We start from the raw sequence: 27,313 nt of genomic DNA on the forward strand, positions 1-27,313 counted from the left end.
ATTGTGCTAAAATGCTCCCTCTTCTTACTCTGTCTCAGTAGTTTTAGGGTTCTTCAACTAGAGTATTACTGAGAAAAGACCCTGAAGGTAGTGTGTCAGTAAACCTTTCTGTGTTCCTGAATTCCTCCAAAAAGCTGACCTCGAGGACACTGAGCTATCCTCCTAGTCAGCACACTGGCTAGTCAGCCAGTCCCATGTAAGGTAGACACTCAATATATTTTGACACACGCTTTATTAAGCTGGATGCCTGCACCATATGCTGGCTCTAATTCTTCTGTGAGGCAGGATGAGCACTGATTACATTGTTTGCCTTTGTACCAGGTCAATCTGACCCATGGTAAGTGTCTTGTTGCACTCCTCCCTCCGACAGCCAAAAACTGTACGGTTTTAACCATCAGCTACCTCCTGGTTCTTCTTCTACCTTCACTAGTTATTGCTCTGCCTCCAGCTTTGTATCTTGGCTCAGCTTCTGCTACAGCTACACCCATCCTAGATGAGGTTTCTTGCTTCAAAGTAACACAACTGCTCACTTAGTGCCTGAGATCTGCATGGTTTGTTTCCACATTTTTTGTTTGTTTGGGGATTTTTGGATTGGAGGAGGCAGATGGGCTGGTTATATGAAGATCAGTTCCTCAGCTGCTACAGTAACCTACTCATTGGTAGTCTGGCAACTTCCTACTCCTAATGCAAGGTTAGGGTTCACACCTGCAACTGCTTTGAACTTTATAGAATAAGGTTCGGAACTTGGTATTTAAAATCTAAGATTTTATTTTATCATAATTAGCAGAATTTGAACACCTAGTCTCTAAACCATTTACAGTAAATTTCAATTTGTTGGTAAGCAGGTGTTCATGAAAATTATGTAGGTTATGAAAGCTTCAGTTAGGTACCAATCACACTTTCTTGAAAAAAAGTAGAACTTCCATATGCTGAAGCTCTTGTTTATAGCAACCGGCCCTGCTATCGGTCCCTAACAAAATGGCAGTGTACTTATTACTATGAAATTTTATCCTGCCTTTGTTATATTAATCCACAAAGTCAACAAAATTCTTCTGTATAATACTGCTGTCCTTCACAGCATTACAGGAGTTTAAAAAACTGCATCAAAGACCTTGTGTCAAGGTTACTAAAAGAATTATTACAGAGGACTGGTCACACGACCTGTCTCTTACGAATACTTCTAATAACTCCCCTGCAACCTGGTAGCTCACCTGTCACTACATCCTGCCACATTCCCCTCTTTTCCCAGCTCCTTATCTGCCTAAGACAGCTTCTTATAATTCCTGTATTAATCTGCACCATCTCCACTTTAAATAATAATTTCCTTTGGGAACTGTACTGAATGAATGCTTCCTATAAATCTAGATAGCTTAAGCACATCGCATTACTGTAGTCTGAGATGTTCACTATCATAGGAAAAAGAAACATTAAATGAGTCTAACAAAATCACGTTCTGATCAGAATTTTGCATTTCATCCCTCTTTTCACTTACGATGATATTCTGGATTACTCTTTGTTCAAAACCTGTCCTAAGACATTACAGAGTGCTGAAATAACCTAATTTGCATGTACTTTTCAGGATTTCTTTTTTTCTGTTTTTGCATATATGCTAGTATTCACCAGACAGAGTGCAATAACCCCATACTGAAATAAACATTAAGAGGTTTTGCTAGTAAACTTCTGGCAACTAGAGGTAAAATTGGAAAAATAATGTATTCTGTTTCTAAAAGGAGGTAATTAAAAAAAAGGAAAGCTTTCCTATCCTTTACCCATCCTCAAATAAATCACGCAGACTCAACAACAAAAATCCCATCAGAAAGGAGACTGGTCATTTAATATTCCAGGATGATTTTACAGCCGACTACTTCAACAGCGTTATTAAACCAGTAGTGGAGGCATTTAGAAATGGAATGGAAATACTGCCATGATAACTGCTTCGGCAAGAACTAGTCCATGTCATTGTAGAACAAATGTTCAATATTGTTCATGAAGTTTTTAATCCGATAGCACTAGTGTCCTACCTTGTTCATACTTCACTTTTTGTAGGGAAGAAATTATTTTTTTCACTGAAGTTTGCCATCTGATTTCAGTGCAACTTGCCAAGGAAAGGGAACCAGACATATTTCCACTTTCTCCTATCTTACTACTCTTTTGTTTGAAGCCCCAGCTAGAAATTTACAAGTGAAAACATGACTTGAAGAGAGATAATGCTGGTCATGATATGTGTATTTCCAACAAAACCAAGCATCTTTTCCCTGTGGTACAGTACAGTTGCTGAGCAGATTTCCATCTTGTGATTGAAATCAGCAATTAAATCCTTGGTGCCTTGGAGCGTGCAGCAGCCATCATTCCAAAAGCCTCCTATGGACAGATTTTCTATCATTTCCCCACAACATTTTCTGAGTTAATATTTCAAAGACATGACCTTCAGTTGCAAGCATATAATGTAAGCATTATTCCCAGCATGTAAGTCTACACAGATATCTTAAAACACTGTTACTCAATTTAAAAACAGGAAGCTGAAAGAGAAGGACTATGAAAAAATTAGGGAGTTTTCAGGAAGTGCAGTAGCCAAAGTGGTAAATGACAAAACCAACACATCCAGAGGTGAACTCAGCCTCAAGAAATGCAGGTTATTAAGTGGATTACTGGAGCGAGTACTTTGGAAATCACTTTCACCAAAAGCGTGCCCATAGTAAAAGGGAAATTATGTTACCTTAATTGCACTTCTCAGCCATAGTTGTTGAGATTATATGTTGATCATCTGGAAAGCAAAAAAATATAAGATTAATAATATTGCTCAGATTTTAATTGCTGATTAAGAAGAGCAACTAACATCACATATTTACCCTTTATTAAAATAATTTTAGCCTTCCAAAGAGAGAAGAGCAGAATACATAGCTTTTTATACTGCTTTTTTATTCCTAATAAAGGCAGCTTTGAATAAGAAAAATAAGAAAACAATGCCTGAGGTTTTCATTAGTTTACAAGGTGTTATGAAGGCTGTCAACTCAGAAACCAAGGGAAAATTCATAAAAACTTTTATTCTTGTAAAATATCTACCCTAAAACATATCTATCAGGCACTTATCTATCATTTGTTTAGCTCCAGTATAATCTCTGTCCTTGCTCAACCTAAAATATTTAACAGTAAAACCTCTGACTGGTGCTTTACAGCCCTTTGCTACGCGCATGTGAGCTCTCCCTGGGGTGGAGAACACAACTGGTGGGCGTGGCAATATTTTGGGGACTGTTTCTACAGTGGTTACTCAGTTGAGACTGTGCCATGAGGAAACTTGGAATGTCCATAAAAATTGAGGAATTCAAGAGCCACTTGGGCCTTCAGGCCCAGACTGTCAGACTGGAGGTTTCACAGCTCCAAGGGGAAACATGAAAGGACCGAAAACATGCAAGGACCACTACCAAGGAGGGCCTTCTGGTGGGCACAGGGCAGAGACCCCAGGGCTCCTAATGGTGTGAGACCTGGCACAGCAGAGGGCAGGGGCATTAGGAACCCACCGGAGAAACTGGGTGGTCAATGACTATGCTCCTATTTTTCCCCTCCGTAGGTACCCCCTTGCCTCATCCTGGCAACATCTTGTGCCAAACTTTTGGAATTACATGAGCTGATCAGCTATCAGTGTAGCGGTACCTACATCAAAGAACAGCATTGTTTGGATAGTTTGCTGAGTTGCTAAGTAAGTGTGACTGTAAGTTAGCCATATTCAATAGAAATAAACCTAAACCAAGGCTACAGCTCAGAATGTTTCCAGACTTCAAGTTTATACACAGGCTGAACATGTAATCTGAAGTTAGAAAGTTGTATACAGTCTCATTTTCAGACTAAGCATGCAGAATACACCTAAACCAACCCATTTCAAACAGTTCCAGAATGAAAAGGCTTGCAATGAGCAAGGCATAACTGCCTGCTGCAGCTTGGACCAAACTCTGCTTGCTCCATCCAGCAAAAATCCCAGGGATGAAACAGTTTGAAACTGCATTTGAACAGGGGCTTTTATTTGGGGCGGAGATTATAAGTTGTTATTGGTTGGCTTTAAAAATTAATTGTACAGTTGCGGGGCTCATTTCACCTCTCTTTTTCAGCAAAATCCAGGTCTTTACTAAGAGTGCATCTGTCAGCATTATCTTCAGACAATTCCACATGAAGCAAAGACATTTTGCAGGTTGCTGCCTTCTCTTTTACTTTAGTATTCCTAAGTTATCTATGTAGTAAGACCCAATTGTCCAGAATATGCAAAGAGCTATGACTCAACCATTAAAAGAACAAAACTTATTCTCAGGGCTATTAATTGACAGCACAGAAGCTGTTTGTTATATCGGAGTCAGCCACCCTGTCATGCTCTTAAAGCAGAAAGCAGGTATATTTAGGTAAACATGGCTTGCTTTGCAGTAACTGAAGCTGTTAGTTTGTTCTGCGGTGGAAAAAATACATGGTAGGTTGGGTAGTCAGATTTATAAAATAACTCACAGTTTCTGAAACTGATGGAAATTTGTGAAATACATAGATGTGCTGACTTCAAACAAAATATCACATAAGGGGAAAGAACATGGTATTTTATTAGCCTTCAAAATACAAGTAAGTAAAAATTGGTAAGCTTCATTAACAAGATGCTATATGTGTGTGGGAGTGCATAACTTCCCTAGAACAGGTCTGCTTGACCAAATAATTTCTACTTTTAAACATGCACACATATATACACACACAAAACCAAAGTACAACCAGATAAAAATAAGGAATAAACAACATGCAGTTAATTATAACAAACATTTGTTCATATTTCTGAAGCAAACAGTGCTACCATATTTTTTAAAAAAAACAATTGTTCCCAGCATACAAATATATTACTGGAACTTACTCCTGAAAGAATTCCTTTCCTTTAAACAGAGTTGGTATAAAATTGGGAATGGCAGGACACCTGCTCAGTGAGCATGTCCACTTGTCCACTGGTCTGTATGAAATATAGGCACGTTCCCCCAGCACTGTGGTTACCACTGAACTGAAGTTCCACCAAAATACTTATGTATTTCACGCAAAAAAATCCATAGCATTAAAGCTGCAATTTGTTTGTCCAGAGAATGCCCAGTCTTCCATGCATGTAGTAGAGGGAGAGGAACAAAATGAATTGCATTGCCATGGGAACAGAGTTTACTAAGTGATGAATACCTATTGTCAACATATTTTATGATAAATGATCGTCATTTTGCATTTTTGTAATGAAGATGCATTATGCTGTGTGTTGTTCACAAACTGTAGAACGCTTCCTCTAATCATCAAGGGCTTTTAGTTCTGTATATTATTTTTAAAAAAAACCTGACTGTTAACATTGTGATTGTTCTTGGATTTAACATTAAAAAAAAAAGACACTTAGGTCCGAGTGTTCTATGGCACTAGAGGATAACACTACTGTTACAGACTGGCTATTACCATTAGTCTCTGATTTGGTGCAAGAGGAGCAGATGAAAGCAGGTAGTGCTGTAGCCATTTCATCTATAAAATCTATAATTTAAGGGTTTGGTTTGGATCTTACACCCCCACCATAAATGTGGTTCAAAGCTATGTGAAGGACCAGTCACTCATTTAGACTCTCACACCTCTATTAGGGGGAGAAGAGCATTTTGTGCCCACTGGAATGGGGCTTCTGGTTTAGTTTCCTATAAAACAAACATCATTCACATGCACCAACATACTCCGAATTGACCCAAAACACAATAAACAGAAATGATTTTCACTTCAAAACCACGGTACTGCACCAAACCATTAAATGTTTCTCTTCCTAAGAGGAAGTGATGGGATATGTTAAGAGAAACACGCTAACATGGTAGGGGTAAGGTAAGAGCATGCTTTTATGCAATTCAGTTACCTCTCATAGCCCTTGTCTGCAAATACCTTGTAATATCAAGATTCATCGTGAACAGCAAGAACTGGGGGGATTCTTCAGTTAGCAGTGGTAATCTAGTTATCTAGTAAGCAACCATTAAGCCTCCAATATCTATTAAAAACTGGGCATTTAGCCTTTTATTTTTTTGCTGTCCTTTCAGCAATGGAAGGCCTGGTGAAAGGTGCTCTGCAATTCTGCTGCCAATTTTCCTTGTAACCAGCAGATGTATACATATCTTTAAAATTAGAGAAGAAGCACAAATGTCATGTTGGCATAATCAATTCAAAATATTTTGCTGACTAAATAAGTCTTCAAGGCTGTAAGTCAAGACTAGCTTAATTTCTACAATTGATGACTCCGTGAAAAACAGCTCCTGTCATTAAATCTGTAACATTTTTTGGTATATTTCTAAGATACACAGTTTTGAGGACAGCCTTCTTTCTTAACAATACAATAAAATATTTCACCTAAATGAGAGGAAAAGGCCAAATTTGGGAAGAAGAAAGGTGAAGAGGTCTCTGTTCCCAAGAATACCCACAAGCAATGTGAAAACCATGAAGGACAGGCTCACTCTGTAGCTGTGTCCAGATACTTACAATTTTTCATCATCTGAAGACTGAAGCAATTGCTGGGAAAGTACAAACACTAGAATTTGAGTATACAAAGGATTCATTTCTGTTTTCCTGAAATGGATTCCTGACCTTTTGCAACAGACACCTGTGTGCTGACATTATGAGCTTGCAATGGACAACACTTGAGGCTTTGATCCAGAGAAGTTGGTTATAGTTTAGTTGAAGTACTCACCACCTTTCTGTGCATCTGCACTCACTCTGTTTTGATTGCCAGATCTGGCAACTGCTTAGGTATGTCCTGTTGAAGACTGGTAGTACGCTCCCAAACTTCAACATACAGCCAAATGCTGACAGTTGCAGCCAGTGGTTAAGAATAAGCTGCAACCAAGTCTGGGGATGGGAACAAGGCAGCAAAGCAGAGCCAGCAACAACAGGCATAAAGTCAAGGCACGCTAAACTCAAGTGAAACAGAACAGGCCTTACAATCCACAAAATGAGAAATTCTTTGCTGTAAGGTCAGGGTTTCAAACAAGAAGTCATGCAGGCAGATCAGGAAGCCAAAAGCAGGAACCTGGACTGGGCAGGAAGGTAGCAGAGCATGACCAAGCGTAGAGAGCAGACAGACACAAGAACTAGCAGCTAGAAAGATGGATCCCAAGAGCTGAGATTGCTAACTCAGTGCCCAGTGCCCAGGGGAGGCTGCCCCACAGTGTGGTAATCAGACCGACATCAGAAATGTGAGGTTTGAACCTTCCCTGTCGGATGATCTCAGCCCTCCCCAGCTGTCCCCCAAGCAGGAAAGTACTTCTTGTCATTAAAAGCACTTCTTGTCCCTTCCCACCACCTCATTTAAAGTATTCTTGATGTTGCTGAGTGGCACCTAGCTGGGCTGTGCCAGGCTCCGTTACCACGCAACAGAAAAGTCAGTACAAAACTCTGTCATACTGCTAAACGTGGGAAATACTACCCACGTCCAAAACACTACAGACTATCTGGGTTAGTTTTCTATTTGGGATGCTGATGGGTTCAGCAGCTGCCTACTGCCTACGTGCTGCCAGTATCTGCTTGGGATTTCTGACTGGGAGTTAGTGTTCCAGTTAGGGTCAGAGAAGTTCAACTTACCTTTTAGGATCAGGGTCACAGATTAGAATGAGGCTGGGTATGAGGGTGAGGGTCTCTGCCTAAGGTCTCTGGTTAGCAGGGAGGCTATGGGCTAGTCTTAGTTAAGGGGCTGGATTAGGGTGAGGGATTAGAGCTAGGCTTAGGGGGTAGCATTTCAAGGCTATGAATCAGGACTAGTGTTTGAAAAATACTGGGGTTTAGCTTTGAAGTGGGGGTTTGGGGTTCAGCATGAAAATAGAGGACTGAAATAAGGACTAGGGAAAATCTTTAAAGTAAAGCTTAGGGCAGGTGCTAGGACAGGCTCACACCAGAACCCATGTGCTGGCCTCTTCTCCGCCCTCCCCACACTCTGCTCCTCACTATTCAGGTTTCTCCAACACAAGTGACTTCACAACCCACACCCATCACATCACATTTACCTACACCTCACCTGACATGCCGCTCCCTCTCCCCTGCCTCCTATCACAACATTTCCCTGCAGGACTTTTGAGTCCGGCCCCTCTCCTGCCTGCTGGGCAACAGACTGCTGAGGGACAGGGTCAGCAAGGAGTGGGATGGGGGATGAGAGCTTAGGGCTTCTGGTAAGCACACTGGGTTGGGGCATCTGGTGAGGGTGTCTGCTCTGGGGTTAGTGCTGCGGGTAGGGCTAGGGATGAGAGCTCCCCTGTTAGCGAGGCATGAGGATTTGGGATTAGATACACCCTCAGGGTGGGAATTTGGGTTTCTCCGTAGGGCTTCTGGTTAGTATCTAAGGTATGGACATCCTTTTTTGTTTAGGGGTTCAGTTTAAAGGAAACGTCAGGGTAAGAAGTTATGATTTCAGGCTTCAGCTCAGAAGTAAGCATTTGGGGTTATGAATTGCAATATGGCAACAGGGTAAGAGCTATGTATAAGGTTTAAATTTAAAATTAGGGCTTCAGATTAGTGGTTAGACATTGGCTAAGAGCCTGTCTGAAGCACTCTCCCAGCCACATCATCTTTACCCAAACGGCCCTTACCTCTGCAAAAGCTGCCAGCTCTGTTGGCTTGACTCTACAACACCCTTCATGTCCTCACATGTTGCCACCAGCACGTGGTCTGACCACCAGCACCCACACGAACTGGACTCCACCTTGCCCTCCCCAAGCTCTGCTCCTCCATGCTGTCCCTGACAGGCACCAGCATCTCACAAAGCCACCCGCTGCTCACCACTCTGCTTCCTCCAATGCAAGTGACCTCACAGCACACACCTACCCTGTCCTTTTGCCTGCAGCTCCCTCTAAGGTCCCATCGCCTCTCCCCAGCTCAGTCTGGGCTGCAAGCTCCCTGACCTTCTCTGCTGCAAGACATGCTCCACATGGCTGCTTTCCTAACACCCTCCTAGTCCATGTGAATATTTATCACCCAATATTTTAACTAGAATAAGATTAGAGATGCACACAGGATATTGCAGGTTGGGAACTTATAAAAAACGATTTTCATTAATTTCTTCACTCCTGGCCTATTTATTTCTACATGAAACTTACTTTTTGCTCTCCAGCATGTTCTCCAAATCTCTACTGTCACTCAGCTTCTTCTCCACTAAAATAAGTGACTCATACAAGTACTTTAAAGAATTATGTTAAAAATCAGCATGAAGAGCCATATTATCAAAGCTTAGGAATGCAAATTCACACTTTTTATAAAGCAAGAATCCTATATCTTACAAATATATTTGAAAATTACAACCTTTATTTCAATTAGGCTAATGTAACCTATAATGACTTACAGTATGAACATTTTCACATATGATACTGCAGCAAACTTCATCTCTATACTTCTCTCAATGTCTGATCTTGAATTTTTATGCAGCTAAGATATAGTAGTCTGTAACTCAAGAAATTAAAGAATACTGAAAAGCTCTTTAAACATTCACATAATCTGCTTTCTGCAGAGACCAAGCACTACTTTTTTTGACTGCTTATGAGGAAAATCCATGAACCAAAAACACTAAGTAGCATTATGGTGGGGGGAGAAGAATTGTTTTGCATACAAACAGTTTTTTCTTCCTCTCCTGTAAGAAAAAAAGGGTTTTGATTTTGCCTGACAAGCACATTAAATAAAAGGTTTCGTCAGAAAAAATACAAATGCAGCTATATCTTCTGCAAATAATAAAACCTGTCTACTCCATGTTTGTAAATCAATATGCTTCCTCCCTAGTAAGCCAAACTTGCAGGTGGTTCTCCTAAGATCCCTTAGAAAAGCACCACCTTCCAAAAGTCTCCATCAACTACTAATAATCTGTAAAAAGTATTATTCTGGAATTTGTAAGTTTTGTTGTAAAATTTGAGCAATGAAAACTGGATTTACTGCGATCCTTTTCTGGAAAATCAAGTCAGTCTTATTTTTACTGGCAACAGAAAGTAAACTTGACTCAAAGTGATTTGTTTTAGCATTACCTCTTGCTTCCTGCATACTTTCATATATATTAAAGTCTGCCTCCGTTTATAATGCATGTAAATGCTGGTTTTGCACAGCTGGTGGAACCTGATTAATTGAACACAGGAGCAGTGATCAAATTCTAAAATTATAATCTCTATTCAGATTTCTTTTCTGTGCTCTGGGCCACACAAACTCGCCATATAACTCAACTGCATCCAAAGTATATTTAAAGAATTTACTGCTTATAATAAAATAAAAACCTCCAAAATACTTTTTACAAAGTCTTAGTGACTTTTTTCCCAAATGCAGGCCACTCAAAATTTCACAGTGCCTCAGGAAAAGGTTTGCTTATAGATCAACAGGGATTACATGTTTATTCCATCTATAGGATAAACAAACAAAACAACTCTGTGCTTGTTTCGTATTCCTCATCTGTCTTTGTACCATTTTACATTGACTTATACCTCAGTTCTTCAGGTATTGCTTGCTTTGACCAGCTGACTTGCTGTAAAATACAATGCACTTTAAATACCATATAAATAAAATAATCTTGACAACCAACAGCCATATTCCATCCTACCTAGCACTTGCAGTAGAGATTGCTAGGGATACCACAACAAATCACATCAGATTAAAGGACAGAAATATCCAACAACTGTTCCATTTGGATACAATGGAAACAAGGAGCATCATTTGGAAACATGTTGGTATGTTATCTCAGATGAATCCTACACAGATACCTTGTAACCTGTAAACAGGTCCTCAGTGTAAGCAGAAAATTCATCCCTTATACCAGCCTGTGGTGAAGTGGGAGAATACCAGGAGCAGACCCCAGTCAGAGAAATCAGTGAGATCTTCTTTCTCCTATTCCCACATAGCCCATCTCTGAAATCCCTGGTTGTTTTTACAGCTAGCACATTGGGTTGTCTATTCACATTAGTCATCAGCTGCCAGACTCAATGCTTTTAACTTGAGCACATTCTGAAGCCCTACAAACATGTTCGTAGCGCTGTGAGGAAGACCAGACCTCAGCTCTGATGAAACCCGGTCCTGACACTTACAGCTACCAGGAGGTGAGTGTGGAAGAGGTGGGAGAGAGACAAGTCACCTCCACACAGACATTTTCTTAAGAACAGTCACTGTTACAAAGCTGACCCTGGGACAAGCTAGTCACTGTGGAATCTCTGAGTGGCTTTCTATTAAATCACACATGAATGGAAAATGGAGTAAACCTGGGCATTTAACTTTTCAGATTTTTGAAAACTTGGAATGTGTGGGGTTCATAACCCAAACAACAGATTACACTGATTCACTGCTGCGATCTGTTGTTTGTGACAGCCCTGGAATGAAGTGTTAATTTCAGCTACCGTGGATTTGAATTGTTTTAGAAACATGATAAAGACAACAATAAAATGTTCACAGAAAACATTTTAGAAAAGCGTACAGATTTTCATGACATTCAGAATGCTGCTTAGACACCTAAAGGGCAGACAATTGAAATATATACACATATACATACACTGTTTGTCAACAGTTTCTCTCTCCTACAGTTTCAGCTGATCTGTTCTTAGAGAAAAATCTGCATTAGAGCCCCTGCATGCTCACAGGACCTTTCCCTGACTTCTATTTCCTGTTTTCTACTACCACAGTTGCAGAGCTGGTTTCCAAAACAGTATTCATCACATACACTGACCACTTCTCTACAGACAGACATAACTACAAGCTGTGCATTTGCATGTAAACCCTCTTGGTTTTTAAAAATATTAAAAAAAAAAAATAAAAAAATCCTTCACTTTCCATTGCTGAATTGTGATGTACAGATTCTCCAAAAGGGTATCTCCCAAGCAACTGAGGGTAATTCCTCCTCTATGGTCACTGGTCACACTGTACCAGGCTCCACCCAAAAAGCATCACCAGGAGCCTAGCCAGCAGCCTGCCACCTCCTCCCCATGTACTACATCTGCAGTGCTATGTTCAAGCAATTGGTTGTAAAACTGATGCAGGAATGCATGAAGTGCCAGTACCATAGCAGACCAGGAGCTGAGAAGGTCTAATATTCCCTCAGTCTTCTGCCCTCACCTCACTCAGCAGGGAAACCGAGTGCTTTCACAAAATATTCTTTCCAGCATATTACAGCACACGGCATTCAGCTAATGCAGGAACACTCCTTGTTCTTCCAGCTTCATTAAGGCCCCCCAAAATATCTTATTCCTTTCAGAGGATGTCTAAAAGCATGAAACAGATGGATCCTTCAACATGCAAGACCATCCCAATGGTTTGACATGAGCAGAGGAGAAATGTAGAAAATACCTTTTATCTTTCTTTGGCTTATTCAGGCTGAAAAGGCTTTAGCTCATGTAAGGCCAACTTCTTTATAGAAGCGGAAAACATGGTGCCAGTCCCTTCCTATGAAATGCTCGAGAGAAGTTGGAGAGAAACCCAGAGAGAGAAACTGCAAATATGTCCTCACCCAGCTCCAGCTATGCCAAATGAAAAGCTGCCTGGGCTCAGATGTCTCCCAGCCTACGTCCAGCTGCTCCTCACTGCTGTTCTGGCGGAGGCACCCACTCCCCCAGCCCTGCTGGGAACACGGGCCACCAGCTTGTTCTCAAATCTGTTTCAATCACAGTGAAACAAGTTTAAGTGACAGGTTGTGGTTCATTTGGCAAAAAATGGTGTCAGAAAAAGTAGAAGCTACCCAGTCATGAGGCTTTTGGAGGTGGCAATGCAGTGAGAGTGGTGAGGAACAGCAAGCTGACCTTCTCAGCAAACACAGCCAAGAAGAAATTGGGTAAAAGTCTTTCCACTCAGGAAAGATGGGATATCCCCCAACATGCATTTGAAAATCTTAGTCCTCAAGGGAAGATTAGTCTGTACCAGATCTGGAGTCCAAACAGATCCATGTATTCTGCAGTTACAAACTGACTGCAAGACACCAAATGCAAAATCTTCATGAGACAGGAAAGGATTTAGGATTTTGTCTAAGCGAACACAGAGTTGCAGCTGCTCCTAGACCATAAAAATGATGCAGTTTCAGCACATCATGAACCTGGAAAGAACCAGAAAATGGGCGTTTCCAGTTACAATCCCAGACACAATCCCTCACTCACACTCTGCTTCCCACAGCCTAAAAAGAATTCTTAAATAGGGATGACATGAACCTGTATGACGTAATTACACTGAGATCCTTAAACAAGTGGCTGCTTTTCCATGTTTGTTCATACTAGATGCTGCCCTCCTGAAATCTCCCTCCTACTCTCCATCTTAATGAGGTTCACAAATGTTTAAGCAGCATATTCTGGAATGAAAGCTCCCACAGCCTTTCATCCCCCAGTCTGTGGAATACTTATGTTAGCCCATTTTAGGCTGTGCTTGGCTTGCTTAATATTTCTCCTGTTTACATTGAACTATTCAAGGAAACCTTCAGCAATGTATGGATTTACAGTTCTGAATACATACATGCCTAGCTCTTTCTCCTCCATCAGCCCTCTGTCCACTAATAAACCTGACTCAAGACAAAATCATAAACTAATGCCTTTTACTGTTCAAGACAATATGCGCACCTGCAAATATTTTGGTACCTGAAAGCAATTGGGTACCTACAAGGCCATTCATGTTAAGAACCACACACATGCAGTTACATTACATGTATGAATACCCACAAATTTCTCCATAGGAGTACCTACACTGTAGCAAATGCATTTGCATGTTCCTGTATAATCATTGTGTGTCTACATACTACACACAAGAAGACAGGACAAAAAACATTGATAAATCAAAGATTAGTCACACTGATGTGTTAAAACATATAAAAAAGACCAGATTTTGCATGAGTTATTAAAACAACAAGTCCAGTTTTGATACTTGGTATTTTTATATTTGTAAAAAACTTTTTTTTAGCAGCCTGCTGACTTAGATATTTGGGCTTCAATTTGTACTTACACAAAGTCTGTCTTACATCATTTTGGCACTTATAATTCAACAGCAAGCTACAAATACAATACTTTTAGGCTTTGGGGTAAATTTGAGTAACTAATGTAAGAAAAACAAAAAGTATATATCCAGAGTTTGTGTTTGTGAGATAATGAAAACAGTCAAATTTAATTTTCAGTAGGTTCCAAAATGCTAATACAAAACCAGATATATTTAGTGGAATCTGTACATTGCTTCACACAGAACAAAATCCCAAGGCCTAAATAGTATTATAAACCTTGGCAATCTTTCTGCTAGGTGTTCTCAGACGCTGCTACAACTTGTTTCAAATTCCTATAACGAATTTGGTCTTAACCACATTTGATCCCAGGTCAGAAAAAGTTGAAAAATATTTCTATATGTCATACTTCCACTGGCCCCTGTAGTCCTACACTTGGATATTATGTATTTAGTATTCCTCTGGTTAATGCACAGTAATAAATGAATACCTGTGGGATTTCTGAAATTTGCAAACCGTCCAATCCAGCAAATCTTTTAAGCATGCAAATGGTTTCATAAATTTCCTGACATTCCTGCAAATGAGAACAGAATCTGAGCCGTAGCATTAATACATCATTACTCAAATTAAAGCTTAGCAATGCATAAGTTGTTCAGATTTGTATTCAAATAAGGCAAACAAGTGTCAAATCTAGAGGGGGTCTTGAAGCTGACATTAAGTTTTACTTTCTAAATTGTTCCCTGCATATTCTAAGTTTGTGTTCAAGGACTTTGCTTCAACACTCACTTAATATCCAACTTAAAAAACATGTTTCTCACCAGAGGAGTCTTTTGAGTTGAAAAATCATAAGGAATGCTCTTCTTGCCCCATTTCCATTTTTTCAATTATTATATATTCATTTCAGCAGTCAAAATCTTTAAGAAATGGTTTATATAAGCAGCTTCTTAGCTGATGCATTATCACTTTTGTTTTAAAACATGTGTCTTGTGTATGTTACTTTGTTAATTGTATTGTAATTTAGTATCAATTAATAGCTCTGTGGTTATAACGTGTTTAATCAATTACAACTCTTAATTATGCCACAGCATTGCTTAATAAAACAATATTCTATTGGGATTAAATAAAATAATTAATCTGCTATCCTCTTTCATGGGTAATTTATTGTGTGATAAAAGCAGTCGTGAAATTGTTTTCATGGCAACTAGCCTAAAAAGAATTTGCATATATTCTTCCTTAACTTATATCTACAGAGAAAAACTGTCACTGATTTCAGTGGTTTTTTACAGATCAGCGGGAGGATCATAACTGTCTCAAAAACAGCGGACAGTCATAGAAATTTAGTAATGGAGCAACCTTGTTTCTGAAGTAATGTTGAAACAGAGAGCTGGCATACTCGGCTCCAGTCAGTAACTGTCCTTTAGGAACAGCAGAACCACTGCTTTAGGGTTTATGGAGCTGCAGGTGGTACCTCTGCCTGGTGACATCATGGGAAAATTTTTCCTCCATGAAGTTGTCAAATTGCACCTTGAATTGATCTAAAGCTTTTGCCACTTTTCCCCACTTTGGAGCTTATATCATCCCATCATGATGTCCACACCTCAGCTGCATCGTCCAAATCCATTCACAGTGCCTCCTCACACTGTGCCATTCCATCCAATTGCCCCTCTTTAGGTCTTTTTTAGTCTTATTAGTTACACATAGCCATTTATTCTCTGTTTGGTATTGCATAGCACTTGTCATGACAAAATCAAATCTTAAATTATTTCAGATAGTTTATTCATGTGCAACATCATGTAAACTTATAATTCTCACCTTGTTGAAACGCTTACAAATCCTTCTGAAGCTGCTGCGACTTTCCCATTCTAGTCTTTATGATATCACAATCAATGAAGAAAAAAATTAAACATGACATTTTCATGTTTAATATTTGTCACAAGCTCAAAACAGACTTGAAAACACTTCCCTGTGTGACAGCACGCATGCAAGACAATGGTTTCACATTCAGCCATGACCATGTTACTGGTGACTTACCTAGATTATAACTCTGTTTGCTTATGAGAAAGAACAAATTAACTTGAAACAAACTGCAATGCTTGCTCTGTTGCCATCTACTAAGCCAGTTATTTACGCAATGAAATTTCCCTTGTCATTCCTATGGGACTTCTCCTTTCATCCATCAGTCTCAAATGGATAACGGTGCAGACTGTTCTGGTCAGTACCACAGATGCTTTAGGGTGAATTTCTTTACTCTGGTGACTTGAATACAAATAACCTCTCTGATTATTTTTCTAACTTTATCTATTCCTCCTTGAATCCCTGCTTTACCTACTTAAATAAGTGAAGAAACTCATTATAATGCTTCTCACAATGAGAGGAAGCATTTAATTAAATATTTGTAGAATATATTATCCTTTACTTCATCTCTTGGAAAATTAGTGCCATGTATTTTACTCTTACATAGTATCACAACTAAATTTAAGAATACTTTAAGATAGATATTTTACTGAATGCAGTGTGAAAATATTCACACTCCAAGTCCCCAAGGTTGGTTCATCTGTTCCGACTCTGATCATTTTATGTTAAATGGATGGGTATCACCTTGTATCACAACCCTCCGACAGACTGGCAGAGATGGTGCAAAACTGCTGCAGTTTTTGGAGAAAAAAAAAAAAAGTTAGGAAAATGAACTCTTCAGCCGTAAAGACTAGCAGAAGGATTCTGAGATGGCTGAGCATCTGATACAACTTCTCAGCATCATCTCACACAGTTATTTTATAGTTGATAGGGTGATAGCTTTGTCCTAATCTTTATTTTAGATTTCACACACACACACACACACAAACAAGGTATTTGCAGAGGTGAAGTTTTTATGCCTGAATATAAGCACCTCTGTATAATTTGCCCTTTTACTAATTATTTACTTTTGCAGTTCACAGAGCTTTACTGCACGATGCCTTAACAGAATTCACACAGAGATTCTGCAAAACTAAAGGTTGATGATCACTCAACAAATATGAGGTTGGGACTGGCTTTACATGGAAGTTTCTTCGCTGTTCAACCTCTTTACATCACCAATTACAGCATGTTTTATACTTGAGGCACTACTGAGCTGACTTTTTTTCCCCAAGAGTCTTCTTTCTCCTAAACCTACTGGTTCTGATTTTGGGGTTTTCTGTAGAATGGAGGAATCAGTAAAGTTTTGCTTCTGTCTAAGCAACAGGCTGTCACATGAGGGGGCAGGAAGGGTGGTACCAAAGGACAACAAGTGATGTTAATATACGAAATCTGCAGCCCAGTTCACTGGGGCTCTCCCGGAGCAATGAAACTACATACTTGACAAATGTCTTTTTTGAACACAGGAAAAGGTTTGCAGAGTGGCCTGGAACAGGCTGGTCCACTCTGACCTTTGCTGCCACTCAGTTCAGGTTAGGTTTCCTCCCAGCATCTCCATCCATGGCATTAGAAACAACCCTTAATGTACCTACTGGTGATTTTCAAAGGTGAGTGTACCCCAGCCACTTCCACGCTTCCCACATCGTAGAGATAAAATATCTCCACTGAAGAACAGTGTAGATGTCGTAAGGGTGTCTTGTGATTGCCAATTGGAGGGAGGAACACAGCTGAGTTCTGGGCTGGTTCCCATAGCCCTTGAAACACAGGAGTAGGAGGAATGCCTAATGCTGCAGAAAAGCAAAGACAGCAGACTTGAATCTAAAAGGGGACCTCCCCGGTGACACTCAGCAGTGTGGAAAGAAAGTCCCTACATGACTCAGGCAAACATTAATGCATGAGAAAAATATGCTCTTCAAGTAAAAGCTCCATCTAGCATCTACATGTGCCTGGGGGAGCAGCTCAGCAGAGATACTCATGTATTTGTGTAGCACTGCCGCAACCTCCCATCTTGCTGCTGGACATCATCTAGGGGTTTATGCATAGAACCACTCTGGCTATTACAAACCCCTAGGAACAAAGCGAACAGCTCATTGGTCATTTGAGAAATTCACTGCCCACAAACGAACATGTTAGTTTGCCATCGTAACTTACTGATGAAATACTAAGACTGTTACAAGCACTTTGTCAAAAAAGTGCATCTTTCCTCTTCTGGGGAACTTTCTTGCCAGTTAGTGCTTTCTTATTTAGCAGGTACTGTAGGTCAAAACTCAGGACTAATATCTTCTAGCCCATATACACTGTACAGAGCCATGTTTGTATTTTTGTCCTCAGTTTGTAGATATGATATGTTTTAGTACTTTCCTGATGATTACATAGCAACTAAAGGTTAAAAAGAGACTAGCTAGGGCTTTAAGAGATTTCCTTTCTGTATTTTTCCTTTATAGTCAGCAATTATAAATGTTTCATTTGACATAAAGGAACACAACTTGCTGCATTCAAGTGATACATGTAAATCTGGAAAGTCAGCTACTAAAGCTGTTCACTCTTAGCGCTCCTGGTATCACAACTGTGCTCACGCAGGGCAATCTTTAATGTGCGCACATACTAGGGGTGAAAATGCCGATCGGGTGACAGCTGTTGGCCTGTTCCCTGATCCCTCCCATGCAAGGCTGCTACCTTTCATTATTCTTCCTCCTAGTACATACATGGGCTGGTTTGAGCTCATGGGATTAAGGATCATCTCCTTTCTTCTTCCCTGGAAAGCAAGAAGGAACAATCTGAGCTCTCTGTACTGTGCTGTGCACAAGGCAATGCCACTCACAAGTCAAACAACTCAGTCAAGATGGCGAAAGGTAGCTTCTCCGCCTTTCTCAGGATGGACTCAAAAGGCATGTAAATCGAAACCCCAGAAGACTACAGGGAGGTAGCATGACTTTAAAGGTCAAGAGAGAAAAAGAAAAGCAAAGCAATCAAACAAGGAAGCAAGGGAGCAAAGAGAAAAGACATGACATATGAAGAGCACAGTAGACACTAGGGAAGAGTGCATCACAAAGTAGGCAGTTTCCAAAGAATAACCTGACATTACACTCAAATGTGGCCAGCCACTGATAGATCACCCATCTCCATCACATGGTGATTATTCAGAAAAATTTTAGAACTTGCCATCATCGCTAATAGCTATTTAAATCTGGAAGGTACAGAAGTGGTGTAGTATTGTTCCTTTCCTGTCCCTTATTTAATAAAAAATTAATCATTTTTTCTGAGTAAAAGCAAATCTTAAAAAGCAGTTTACAAGTGGTTTAAGCTTCAAAAATCTGTTTCAGTAAAAGTTTAATGATGGTTCTGCATTTCTTCATGTCACGGTTGCATGTTACAAGAAGAATAAAAGCCACAGCTCAATGAAGACAACAGGGTAATGTATGACTGAAAGGGCTTCTGGCTGTTAAGAGGAGACCTCAAAACTAAGAAGAAGAGAAAAATAAGGCATAGTGAAAGGAAAATTAAAGCAGTGTTGTTGGTCTTTCCTTTCTAAAATTGCAGTTATTCTGAAGTATTTAGACCTATCATAGGAACACAGCCACCCACACATTCTCCAATGCACGCAAATGCCACGCTGTCTTCCAAAGACTGCTGACGGAAGTCTGTCAAGACAGAGGAAGTATGCCTTCATTTCAAAAAGAATTTCCAGAAAAACAGATTCGAACAGCTTTAAGGTATTCTTAGATCAAAAACAAAAACAAACAAACAAACAAAAAAAAAAAAAAAGAGGACCCAAGAGCTGGTGAAATGCCCCTCCTGTACGCTATGAGCATGAAGCTGCTTAAATGGCTCTGCCAGCTTCTAAAGTTACCACTGCTGCAACAGTTCCTCACCTGGAGGTTTATTCCCCAAGCCGCTAAAAGGGGTCAAATAAGAAATCTTCACCCATCTTATTACACATTACATCTCAATGTGTCAGCATTTAGTGATGTGGCAGACTTCATACAGCTGCATATAGAGAGAATGGCTCGCTCGCTCTGTAACCCCAGGTGGAAGACTAAAAATTGAATACCCGACAGACATTTTTGCTCTGATTGCCAAAAGGTAGTTCAGACTAACAACCTATTTTACAACTGGTAAATGTAATCCACTTGTACTTTCCATCTCTCCATTTCCAGAAGCTCAGCAGATGCTTGTGCCTGCAAAATACCAATTTGAGCTGTCACCTGGCTAGCTTAAGGCTATTAAGAAAAAATAAAATAATGATAATAAAAACCCGTTACATTCCTCAAACACACCAACCTCATCCAAAGAGTTAGTTTATTTATTCGGGTTTTTTAAAGCACAGATACTAAAGGCAGCAATGTCTCAGAGAGCTCCACTTGGGACAGAGTTACTGGCAGCATCAGAAGAGACCCAACATCCAACATGCAGTGTTTAGAAAAGGAGTGAATTGATCTTGTTATATCAACTTTGAAACTGCCTTCTGTAGCACCCAGAGAGAGCTTGCCCTTCAGGCAGGTTTTTACAGGCACTTACGGTTTTACTTTGATTGCTGTTGTAGCAGAAATATATAGCTTTAGTACAAAGGGATTATCTGTTATCCTACCCTTTGGGAGAACCTCATACTGTGACAAGGACTTTTCTCTGCTTAATCTCTTAAATTTCACAAAACTAACAAAAGTACAGCACATCTAGCATTACATTTTTTTTCTCTAATGCCTCTCAGCCCCTTGAGCGCTAAGCAATCATCGAATAGTATTTAACATCACCATATCTGATTCTTAATTCACTGATAAACTGAAGTCTGATGACATCTTTTGGGTTCATAATTTGAATTACCTGGTGTTACACTGCTCAGTATGGCCTTCCCCTACTGTATTTTGGGGAAAAGAACAAAGTAAGAAGGGACTTGATCAAAACCCTAGAAAAAACAAAACAAAACAAAAAACCCCAAACCACAACCACATTATGCGCTTCAGGATCAATTGATTTTGGTATCCTCCATCAAGCCTTACCCACAAGGATTACCCCTTGGTATCAACAGAACCATTTAATCCCTCGCTGTGAATTGGTATATTCTTTCCTGGCTCGGACATGTCGTCACCAGCAGCCTCTTCTTCCTGAGAGACTTAATATCCTGCTAGTGAAAGGTCATTAGTCTGTTTGAACACAGATCATACAAACTAGAGTTCTTTAAAGAACAAAAACAGGGGCAAACCCAGAGGGTTCACGCTGGGCTGCATGGTCCCTCCTGAGGCTAGTGACACCTTCAAAGCCCAAGGGCACAAAAGAGAAGCCGGGGCATTGCTTGCCCAGAGTGTTGCTGGCAAGTTTTGGGGCATTTATCTTCATAGAAGCAATAAGCCCAAAACAAACAGCAAGGCACAGGTCCTGGACCCTCCAGTGGGATATGTGCTTACGGGAGCTGTTCTTGCAGCCAAGAACCATCACACGCTGCCATCAAGGATTTTAATTTAAAGACAGAGACAACTGAAGACCTAAAGGTGGTAATATTGCATAATTAATTAGGGTTATATTAGATAAATCACTAAAAGGAAACAAAACTTTTCTCCTCTCACTTCAAACTACTTGCTCTTGGATTCAAATACGCGTACAAATACAGGTGGTTATACCCTATTCATGTTCTCTGACTACAAGAATATGCTGCAATGCAGAAGGAATTGAGCAGTCAGCACAAATCCTTCCCTTTTACCAGCAGCACTTCCAGGGGAAAAAAGCCTGCATTCATCCATGGAAGTTGACTTCTTTATACCCTCCCAGCAATGCCAACTCACAAGCAAACAGCGCTATGCACTAAATAAGGATTATAAGGAGTAGAGTTTCTTCTTAAAGGAAACAATATTCTGTGCCAAGTACTTCCTTTGAACACATTGTTTCTACAAGCGCAAAGACAAGGAGGCGCTATAAAAGACTGTTTAAATGTTAAAAAAGAGATTTGAAGAGAAAAAGACATAATGGTTTTAAAATGTTACCTTTGTTATGAACAGGTTCACTAGGTTACATATTTCTGTTGACTGAAAAGTACAGGGTTCACTTGGTGCATCTCTACAGCCAGTGTTAAAAAAAGGCAATCTCACAACAGTCCCATTTATCCATAAAATCCACAAATCTAGATATCTTAAAGGAACAAGCACAGCAATTCTGTACACGCACACAACTCTGCATTGAAGGCAAAATCACACCAATAGAAATTACTGGGCAGCAAGAACAGCAAAAATCAGCTGTATGCTCAGTGCCTGCTTCACTGCTGCACAAAATCATCTCCATACGTACTCACTTTCTAATTCTGTTTTGCTTTCATTCTGAGTAGTTAAAAAGACCAAAGAACTGTATCTTGCCAATAGCCCTTCTAACCCAGCACACTCTTACATGAAATGTAAACCATTAATAGTACCGCTGAAGAACAGAAGAGCACCTTGTCATACCTGCAAAGATTTTTAAAATCAGAGAGACAGCAGACTACTGCCCCGAGGATGCAATATAAACCAGGAGCTGCTATCTGAATGTGCCTGGAGATCTCAACAGCATAGAGATGGATGGGCTGGAGGATGTGAAACTTATGTATCCCCTCCAAGCAGCCAAGGATCCTGTTTAATTACAGTCCAACTCGGGTCTCAGTCCTTGATCCTCACAGACGTCACCTTTAGCACAGCATGTGCTTTTCTTACTTCTGACCAGGTCAGGGCAATGCTGAACCTGAAACACTGCATCAGGATCCACAAAAACAGAAAGGACTTCGATCTGTCACATAGTATTCCAGCGTGGTGAAGACAGAAATTGGGGAAGTTATCCATTGACTTTACAAGACAAGGATTCTTCTTTTTTATAAGACAGTTACTATGGTTTTTTTCTACTTCTTTGCTTGTATTTTACAGAGCTAGCTGTATAAGAAAATGTTTTGGTTTCGAGGCATTTTTGTACTATTTCATTTGCAATGTTTGCATGCCAAGCAGTGAAGCAACATAAACTGCTAGGCAAAAGAGGTCTGGTGGCTACCCATCCCTATGCCACAGAAACACACAGATGCAGCCAGCCAGATTGTAAGTCTACTGTACCACTTCATAAATAATTTTCTTGAGGATTCATAATACTTGTATGAATCTTATGAATGTTATGGTTTATTTTAAAAGATACTTTCTTCCAAATGTTAAATTTTGGCGGACATGTAATCTCTGTGTTAAATTCTCTGATCTTCCCTCTTAGTAGAATGCTAAAATTTAAGATTTTTGTGCTGCTATTAGATAACCAGGAGGAGAAACAACTTTTCCATTAATTCTGGTGGTCATCAAATTAATGTTGCTTGATGTCCCATTTTGACCTTCTTGCTGATGGCAGCAATATCCTCAAAAAACAAATGAATTTGTAGAGGTCAGTCTTGCAGTTCATCCGTAAGAAGAGAAACCTGCCTCAATCTATGGCGAATGACAAAGAAGGTTTACAAGGAAATCATTAGATAGATTTTTCTCTCCTTTCTTTCTGCCCATTTATTACGGGATTTAATTCCAGAAAACTAACTTCATTGTTAATATGCCTGTTATTTTCTAAACAAAATCCTATTTATTTTATAATAAAGTTAATAGAAGCAGGAAAACATCTAGAAAAGGAAATAGCAAGTTCCAGCAGATAAAAGGATGGACAAGGAGAAATTTTACAAGAAAACTATATAACAAAATTTGATATTTTAAAATTCAAGAGTGAATACAAATTTGAAGCATAATAAAACCCAAATATTTCTTTAAGAAGGAAAACCAATCAAAGAAAGCAATTGAGTAGACAAGGTAATTACCAGCCAATGTTGGAGACTTTGTACAAGCTAGATTTTTGTCGCAGTGTTATCATCTGCTCTCATTCAAAAATATAACCACTGCTTCAGTCAAATCATCAAACTATTTATGCTTCCATCTTGGGAATGTAGTTGAAGATGGAGAGAGGAATTATTTCAGAAGAATGATGCTGAAAAAGGTATACGTGCATGTGGCAAACTGAGGCAGAGTTAGTTCAGAGAATGAATATACAAAGGTTGCTGTTTTTCTCTTCCTAGCTGGCTTGCCTGTATCTGGACTCAGAACATTTCAGAATGAAAGCTCTAATTTTTCCTTTTTCCTTTTTTTTTTTTTTTTTTGTGTGTGTGGCAATTAGATGTTCTGCGAAGCATATTTTTATACTAATTCAATTTCTTTCATGCATCTCCCTTTAACTGATCGCATTTGTGTGCAGTGCAGCTTTTCTGCTATGAGAAGTGTAATTTCTTCTTAGGCCACTTTGGGGGAAACTGCTTTATGATCCAACTGTGCTAACTTGTTTTCCTACAATGATTTTTTTATTGTTAGCAAATATGATGGTCACACTACTTAAAAGTTAAATAATATTTACTGTATGATATATAGTATATTATTATCTATATATACTATACAATATTTTTTTTCAAATTTACCCTGGGAAAACCAGATCCTCTGATACCATCCCGATCTAAATTAGCAAATAAATGGAGTACTATGACCCTTGTGTACACTTCTTTCCTCTTACATTTGACAAAATAAATAATGAAATCAAATGCAAAGAAAAATATTTCATTACTTGAATCAGAAGTAACTAGATATTGGTAATGTAAATGTTTCCCACTGTTAAATCACTCCTTAAGCCTGCAAACAGTTTTTTAGAACTCATCCTTTGCAGGACAAGAAGAAGCACAGTAAGATAACATCAGAATATGTACGTTTTGCCAACTACACATGCATGCGTACGTGCCTGCCTTATCCATAAGCAACAAATGTAGAAGCCCCTAACATCCAGAACCTGTAGCTCAATTACACATGAGATTTTCAAAAATCAAGAATTCAGAGTGGCCAGTGTTAACATGTTTCTATTACTTACTGGGATTTTTTCTTCCTTGTTACAAGCACTGAACAATGAAATACTACAACTGCTCTTCACCAAGCTAAAAGGGTGATAATTTAAGGGTATTGAATATAATGTAAAAAATGTAGCTTTGACTGATGTAACAATAAGTACAATAGTGAAGAAGAAGGACAATTTTTCTGTGAAGTCTCTCTTTCACCAAATCACAGTGTGACTCTAAGTCTTTGCTACTGGCAAGGAATAATTATTTTAAAGCTACTGAGGTTTTGTAATAGCATTAATAGCATTAATTTTCATGGACATTTGAGTGTCATATAGACATTTTAGTAAGAAAAAAAACCCAAATTACTTCAAAGTCTGGATAATTTCAGTGTTTTCATTCTACAGACCACAGTTAAACATACTTGTGCACTTCAATAAGGGACACTTTTCTCCATCTTCTTGATGGTTCAGAAATGCCTGCCAGCATTTCAATTCCACCCTTAGGTCCCTGCAACCCCTCAGGACACAGCATCTGGATGTCTTACACAAGCCCTTTCCCACTACTGCTCTCCCACACCTCTTTTCCCATAGGTTTTCCAAAAGATCCAGCTTCCCCTCTGTGCCACAGCATGAGTACTTGTGACACACTTTTCAAGTCAATCAGGCCTGGCCCTAGTACAGGAACTCGGGGAATGTCACTGCTTCCCTCCCTCAAATGCCAAAACTGCCCATGCCCCATCACCCCCATTTCCTATGCACATGACTGGCCTTGCAGAACAGCCTCAGTGTGCTCAGGTGGAATACTTGATGTGCAAACACTCGGGAGGTGAATCCTATGAAACTACTGCATATGGTATCACAACAGATTTAATTAATACACCTAAACAACAGCTTAATTCATACTCTACAGCAAAGATGTAAAATCAACATAACAAAAGATTAATTTTTAAACTAATAAAAGCTGGTATTTCTGCTGCCTTATCTGCAGCAAGGAATACTCCACCTGGCTTGCCCACTTCCCCATCAGCACGGAAATCTAATGCTTTAAATTGGCATGTGCATGGATTTCTACATAAAACCTTTCAGGCTAAGGGTAGTGTTATTCCTGTTTCAGTTTGAAACAGAAAATCTAGATACACATTTACTAAGTTAAAGTGGTCTCAGCGTAACAGAACTTAAATTCCTTCCAAATCTCAAATATAAAAAAACCCCAAATATCATGGCATATTTTTCCCTTTAAGTCACCATGTAGTGAAATTGGAAACCAAGCATACAGCGGGGATACCGCAGGGATTTTCACACTGGCTACTCATTTTGTAACGAATTAATACATTATAGACAGGAAATAATTCAGGCTGCTTCTCCTCACTAATTCAGACGGAAATATACTCATTTTATTTTTCAGTGACATAGAATACTCACTGCCCACATGCCATACAAAAGTGATTTTACGAAATGTCTATAGCTGATATTAAAGAAAGACATGTACTCGCTTCCAAAATCCCACAAACCACCTGAGTTGTGACCAGCTGAACAAATTTCACTGTAAATTTCAGCATTCTCAGAACACAATGATTTCGTCCTTGTTACATCTATCTGCAGGCTGCCAGAACTGGCAATTTGAAATCATGTTAATTAATAGTTTTAATTAAACCCTGAAAAATACAACCACATTAAGTGTGCTGATATATCAAGCTGGAAACAGAGATGGATTTACACAGAAAATGCTGCAAGGTATGATTGCATACTATGATTATTGAAGCTTACAAATCAGTTATAACTACAAAACCATCACTGAGAATAATTACAAGCCTAAAACAAACTAGACATTTCATTCTCATATCATGAAAGCTCTTCTATTAATCTGTTTCTTATCAAGAACTTACCTAGAAGAGTCTGTACTAAGAAAATCACACTGAAAAAAAAACCCTAAAAATACAGGTATTTTTAACACAAACCTAAAACTACTAAAATAATCGTGAATAAAACTGTACACATTTTTTCTCTATATAACAGTAACGTTATGCAGAAAACATGCAATTATGAAGAAAATTCAGAACAACAATAACACTGAAAAAATCCAAACAAACTATCAATGTCATCACAAGGCCAAACGCTGGGGGAACAAAACCAAGCTGTCCTTAGGAAATAGCACAGGTATCACAAAAGAAAAATGGGCAGCCTTCATCACTGAAAAATGTGATTGCTGCAAGTGTCTTTCCTAGACAAAAAGAAAAGTTAATACACTGTTCCCTTTCTCCGTTTCTTATTCCTTTTAGCATGGGGACATACAAGTATCAAACTCAAACATACATGAATTTTCCTTGTTGGACATGAAAATGTGTCTCTCATGCAACTAACCTTCTCTGTGGCATTGTGTTCACCCCCAATCCTGACCTTTAGTTGTGCAACAATGCTGATGTGATAACCACCAGGGGCGGCTGTAATGGCTGTGTCTGGTCCTGATGGCTCCATCCGACTCAAAGTGGTCTCGGTGACACAGATAACATGACAGCCAAGGGCTAATGTGAACAATGCACCCACCTAAAAGCGGTGGTCAAGGTCCACTCTAGACAAGTGTGAAAGAAACCAGCTTCTGTAGCTGTTATGCAAGTATGGCTACGAGTCAATTATCTTACTCCATCACTAGTG

The 27,313-nt window shown here is 39.4% G+C and overlaps 1 long non-coding RNA gene across 5 annotated transcripts in view; it reads right to left on the reverse strand.

The window, feature by feature from the left end:
* Positions 1–27,313, reverse strand: part of LOC130155634 (uncharacterized) — a 345,033-nt gene that overhangs the window by 16,271 nt on the left and 301,449 nt on the right. For 3 of the 5 annotated variants that reach the window (XR_008824132.1, XR_008824129.1, XR_008824130.1), the window contains one exon: positions 2,717–2,764. This is a non-coding gene — a long non-coding RNA (uncharacterized LOC130155634). Of the gene's footprint in view, positions 1–2,716; positions 2,765–14,414; positions 14,499–18,506; positions 18,573–27,313 lie in introns of those variants that run through there. The other 2 variants (XR_008824131.1, XR_008824133.1) reach the window with 2 other exon arrangements.

This window comes from Falco biarmicus, chromosome 9, assembly GCF_023638135.1.
Source record: "Falco biarmicus isolate bFalBia1 chromosome 9, bFalBia1.pri, whole genome shotgun sequence".
Lineage (NCBI taxonomy): Eukaryota > Metazoa > Chordata > Aves > Falconiformes > Falconidae > Falco > Falco biarmicus.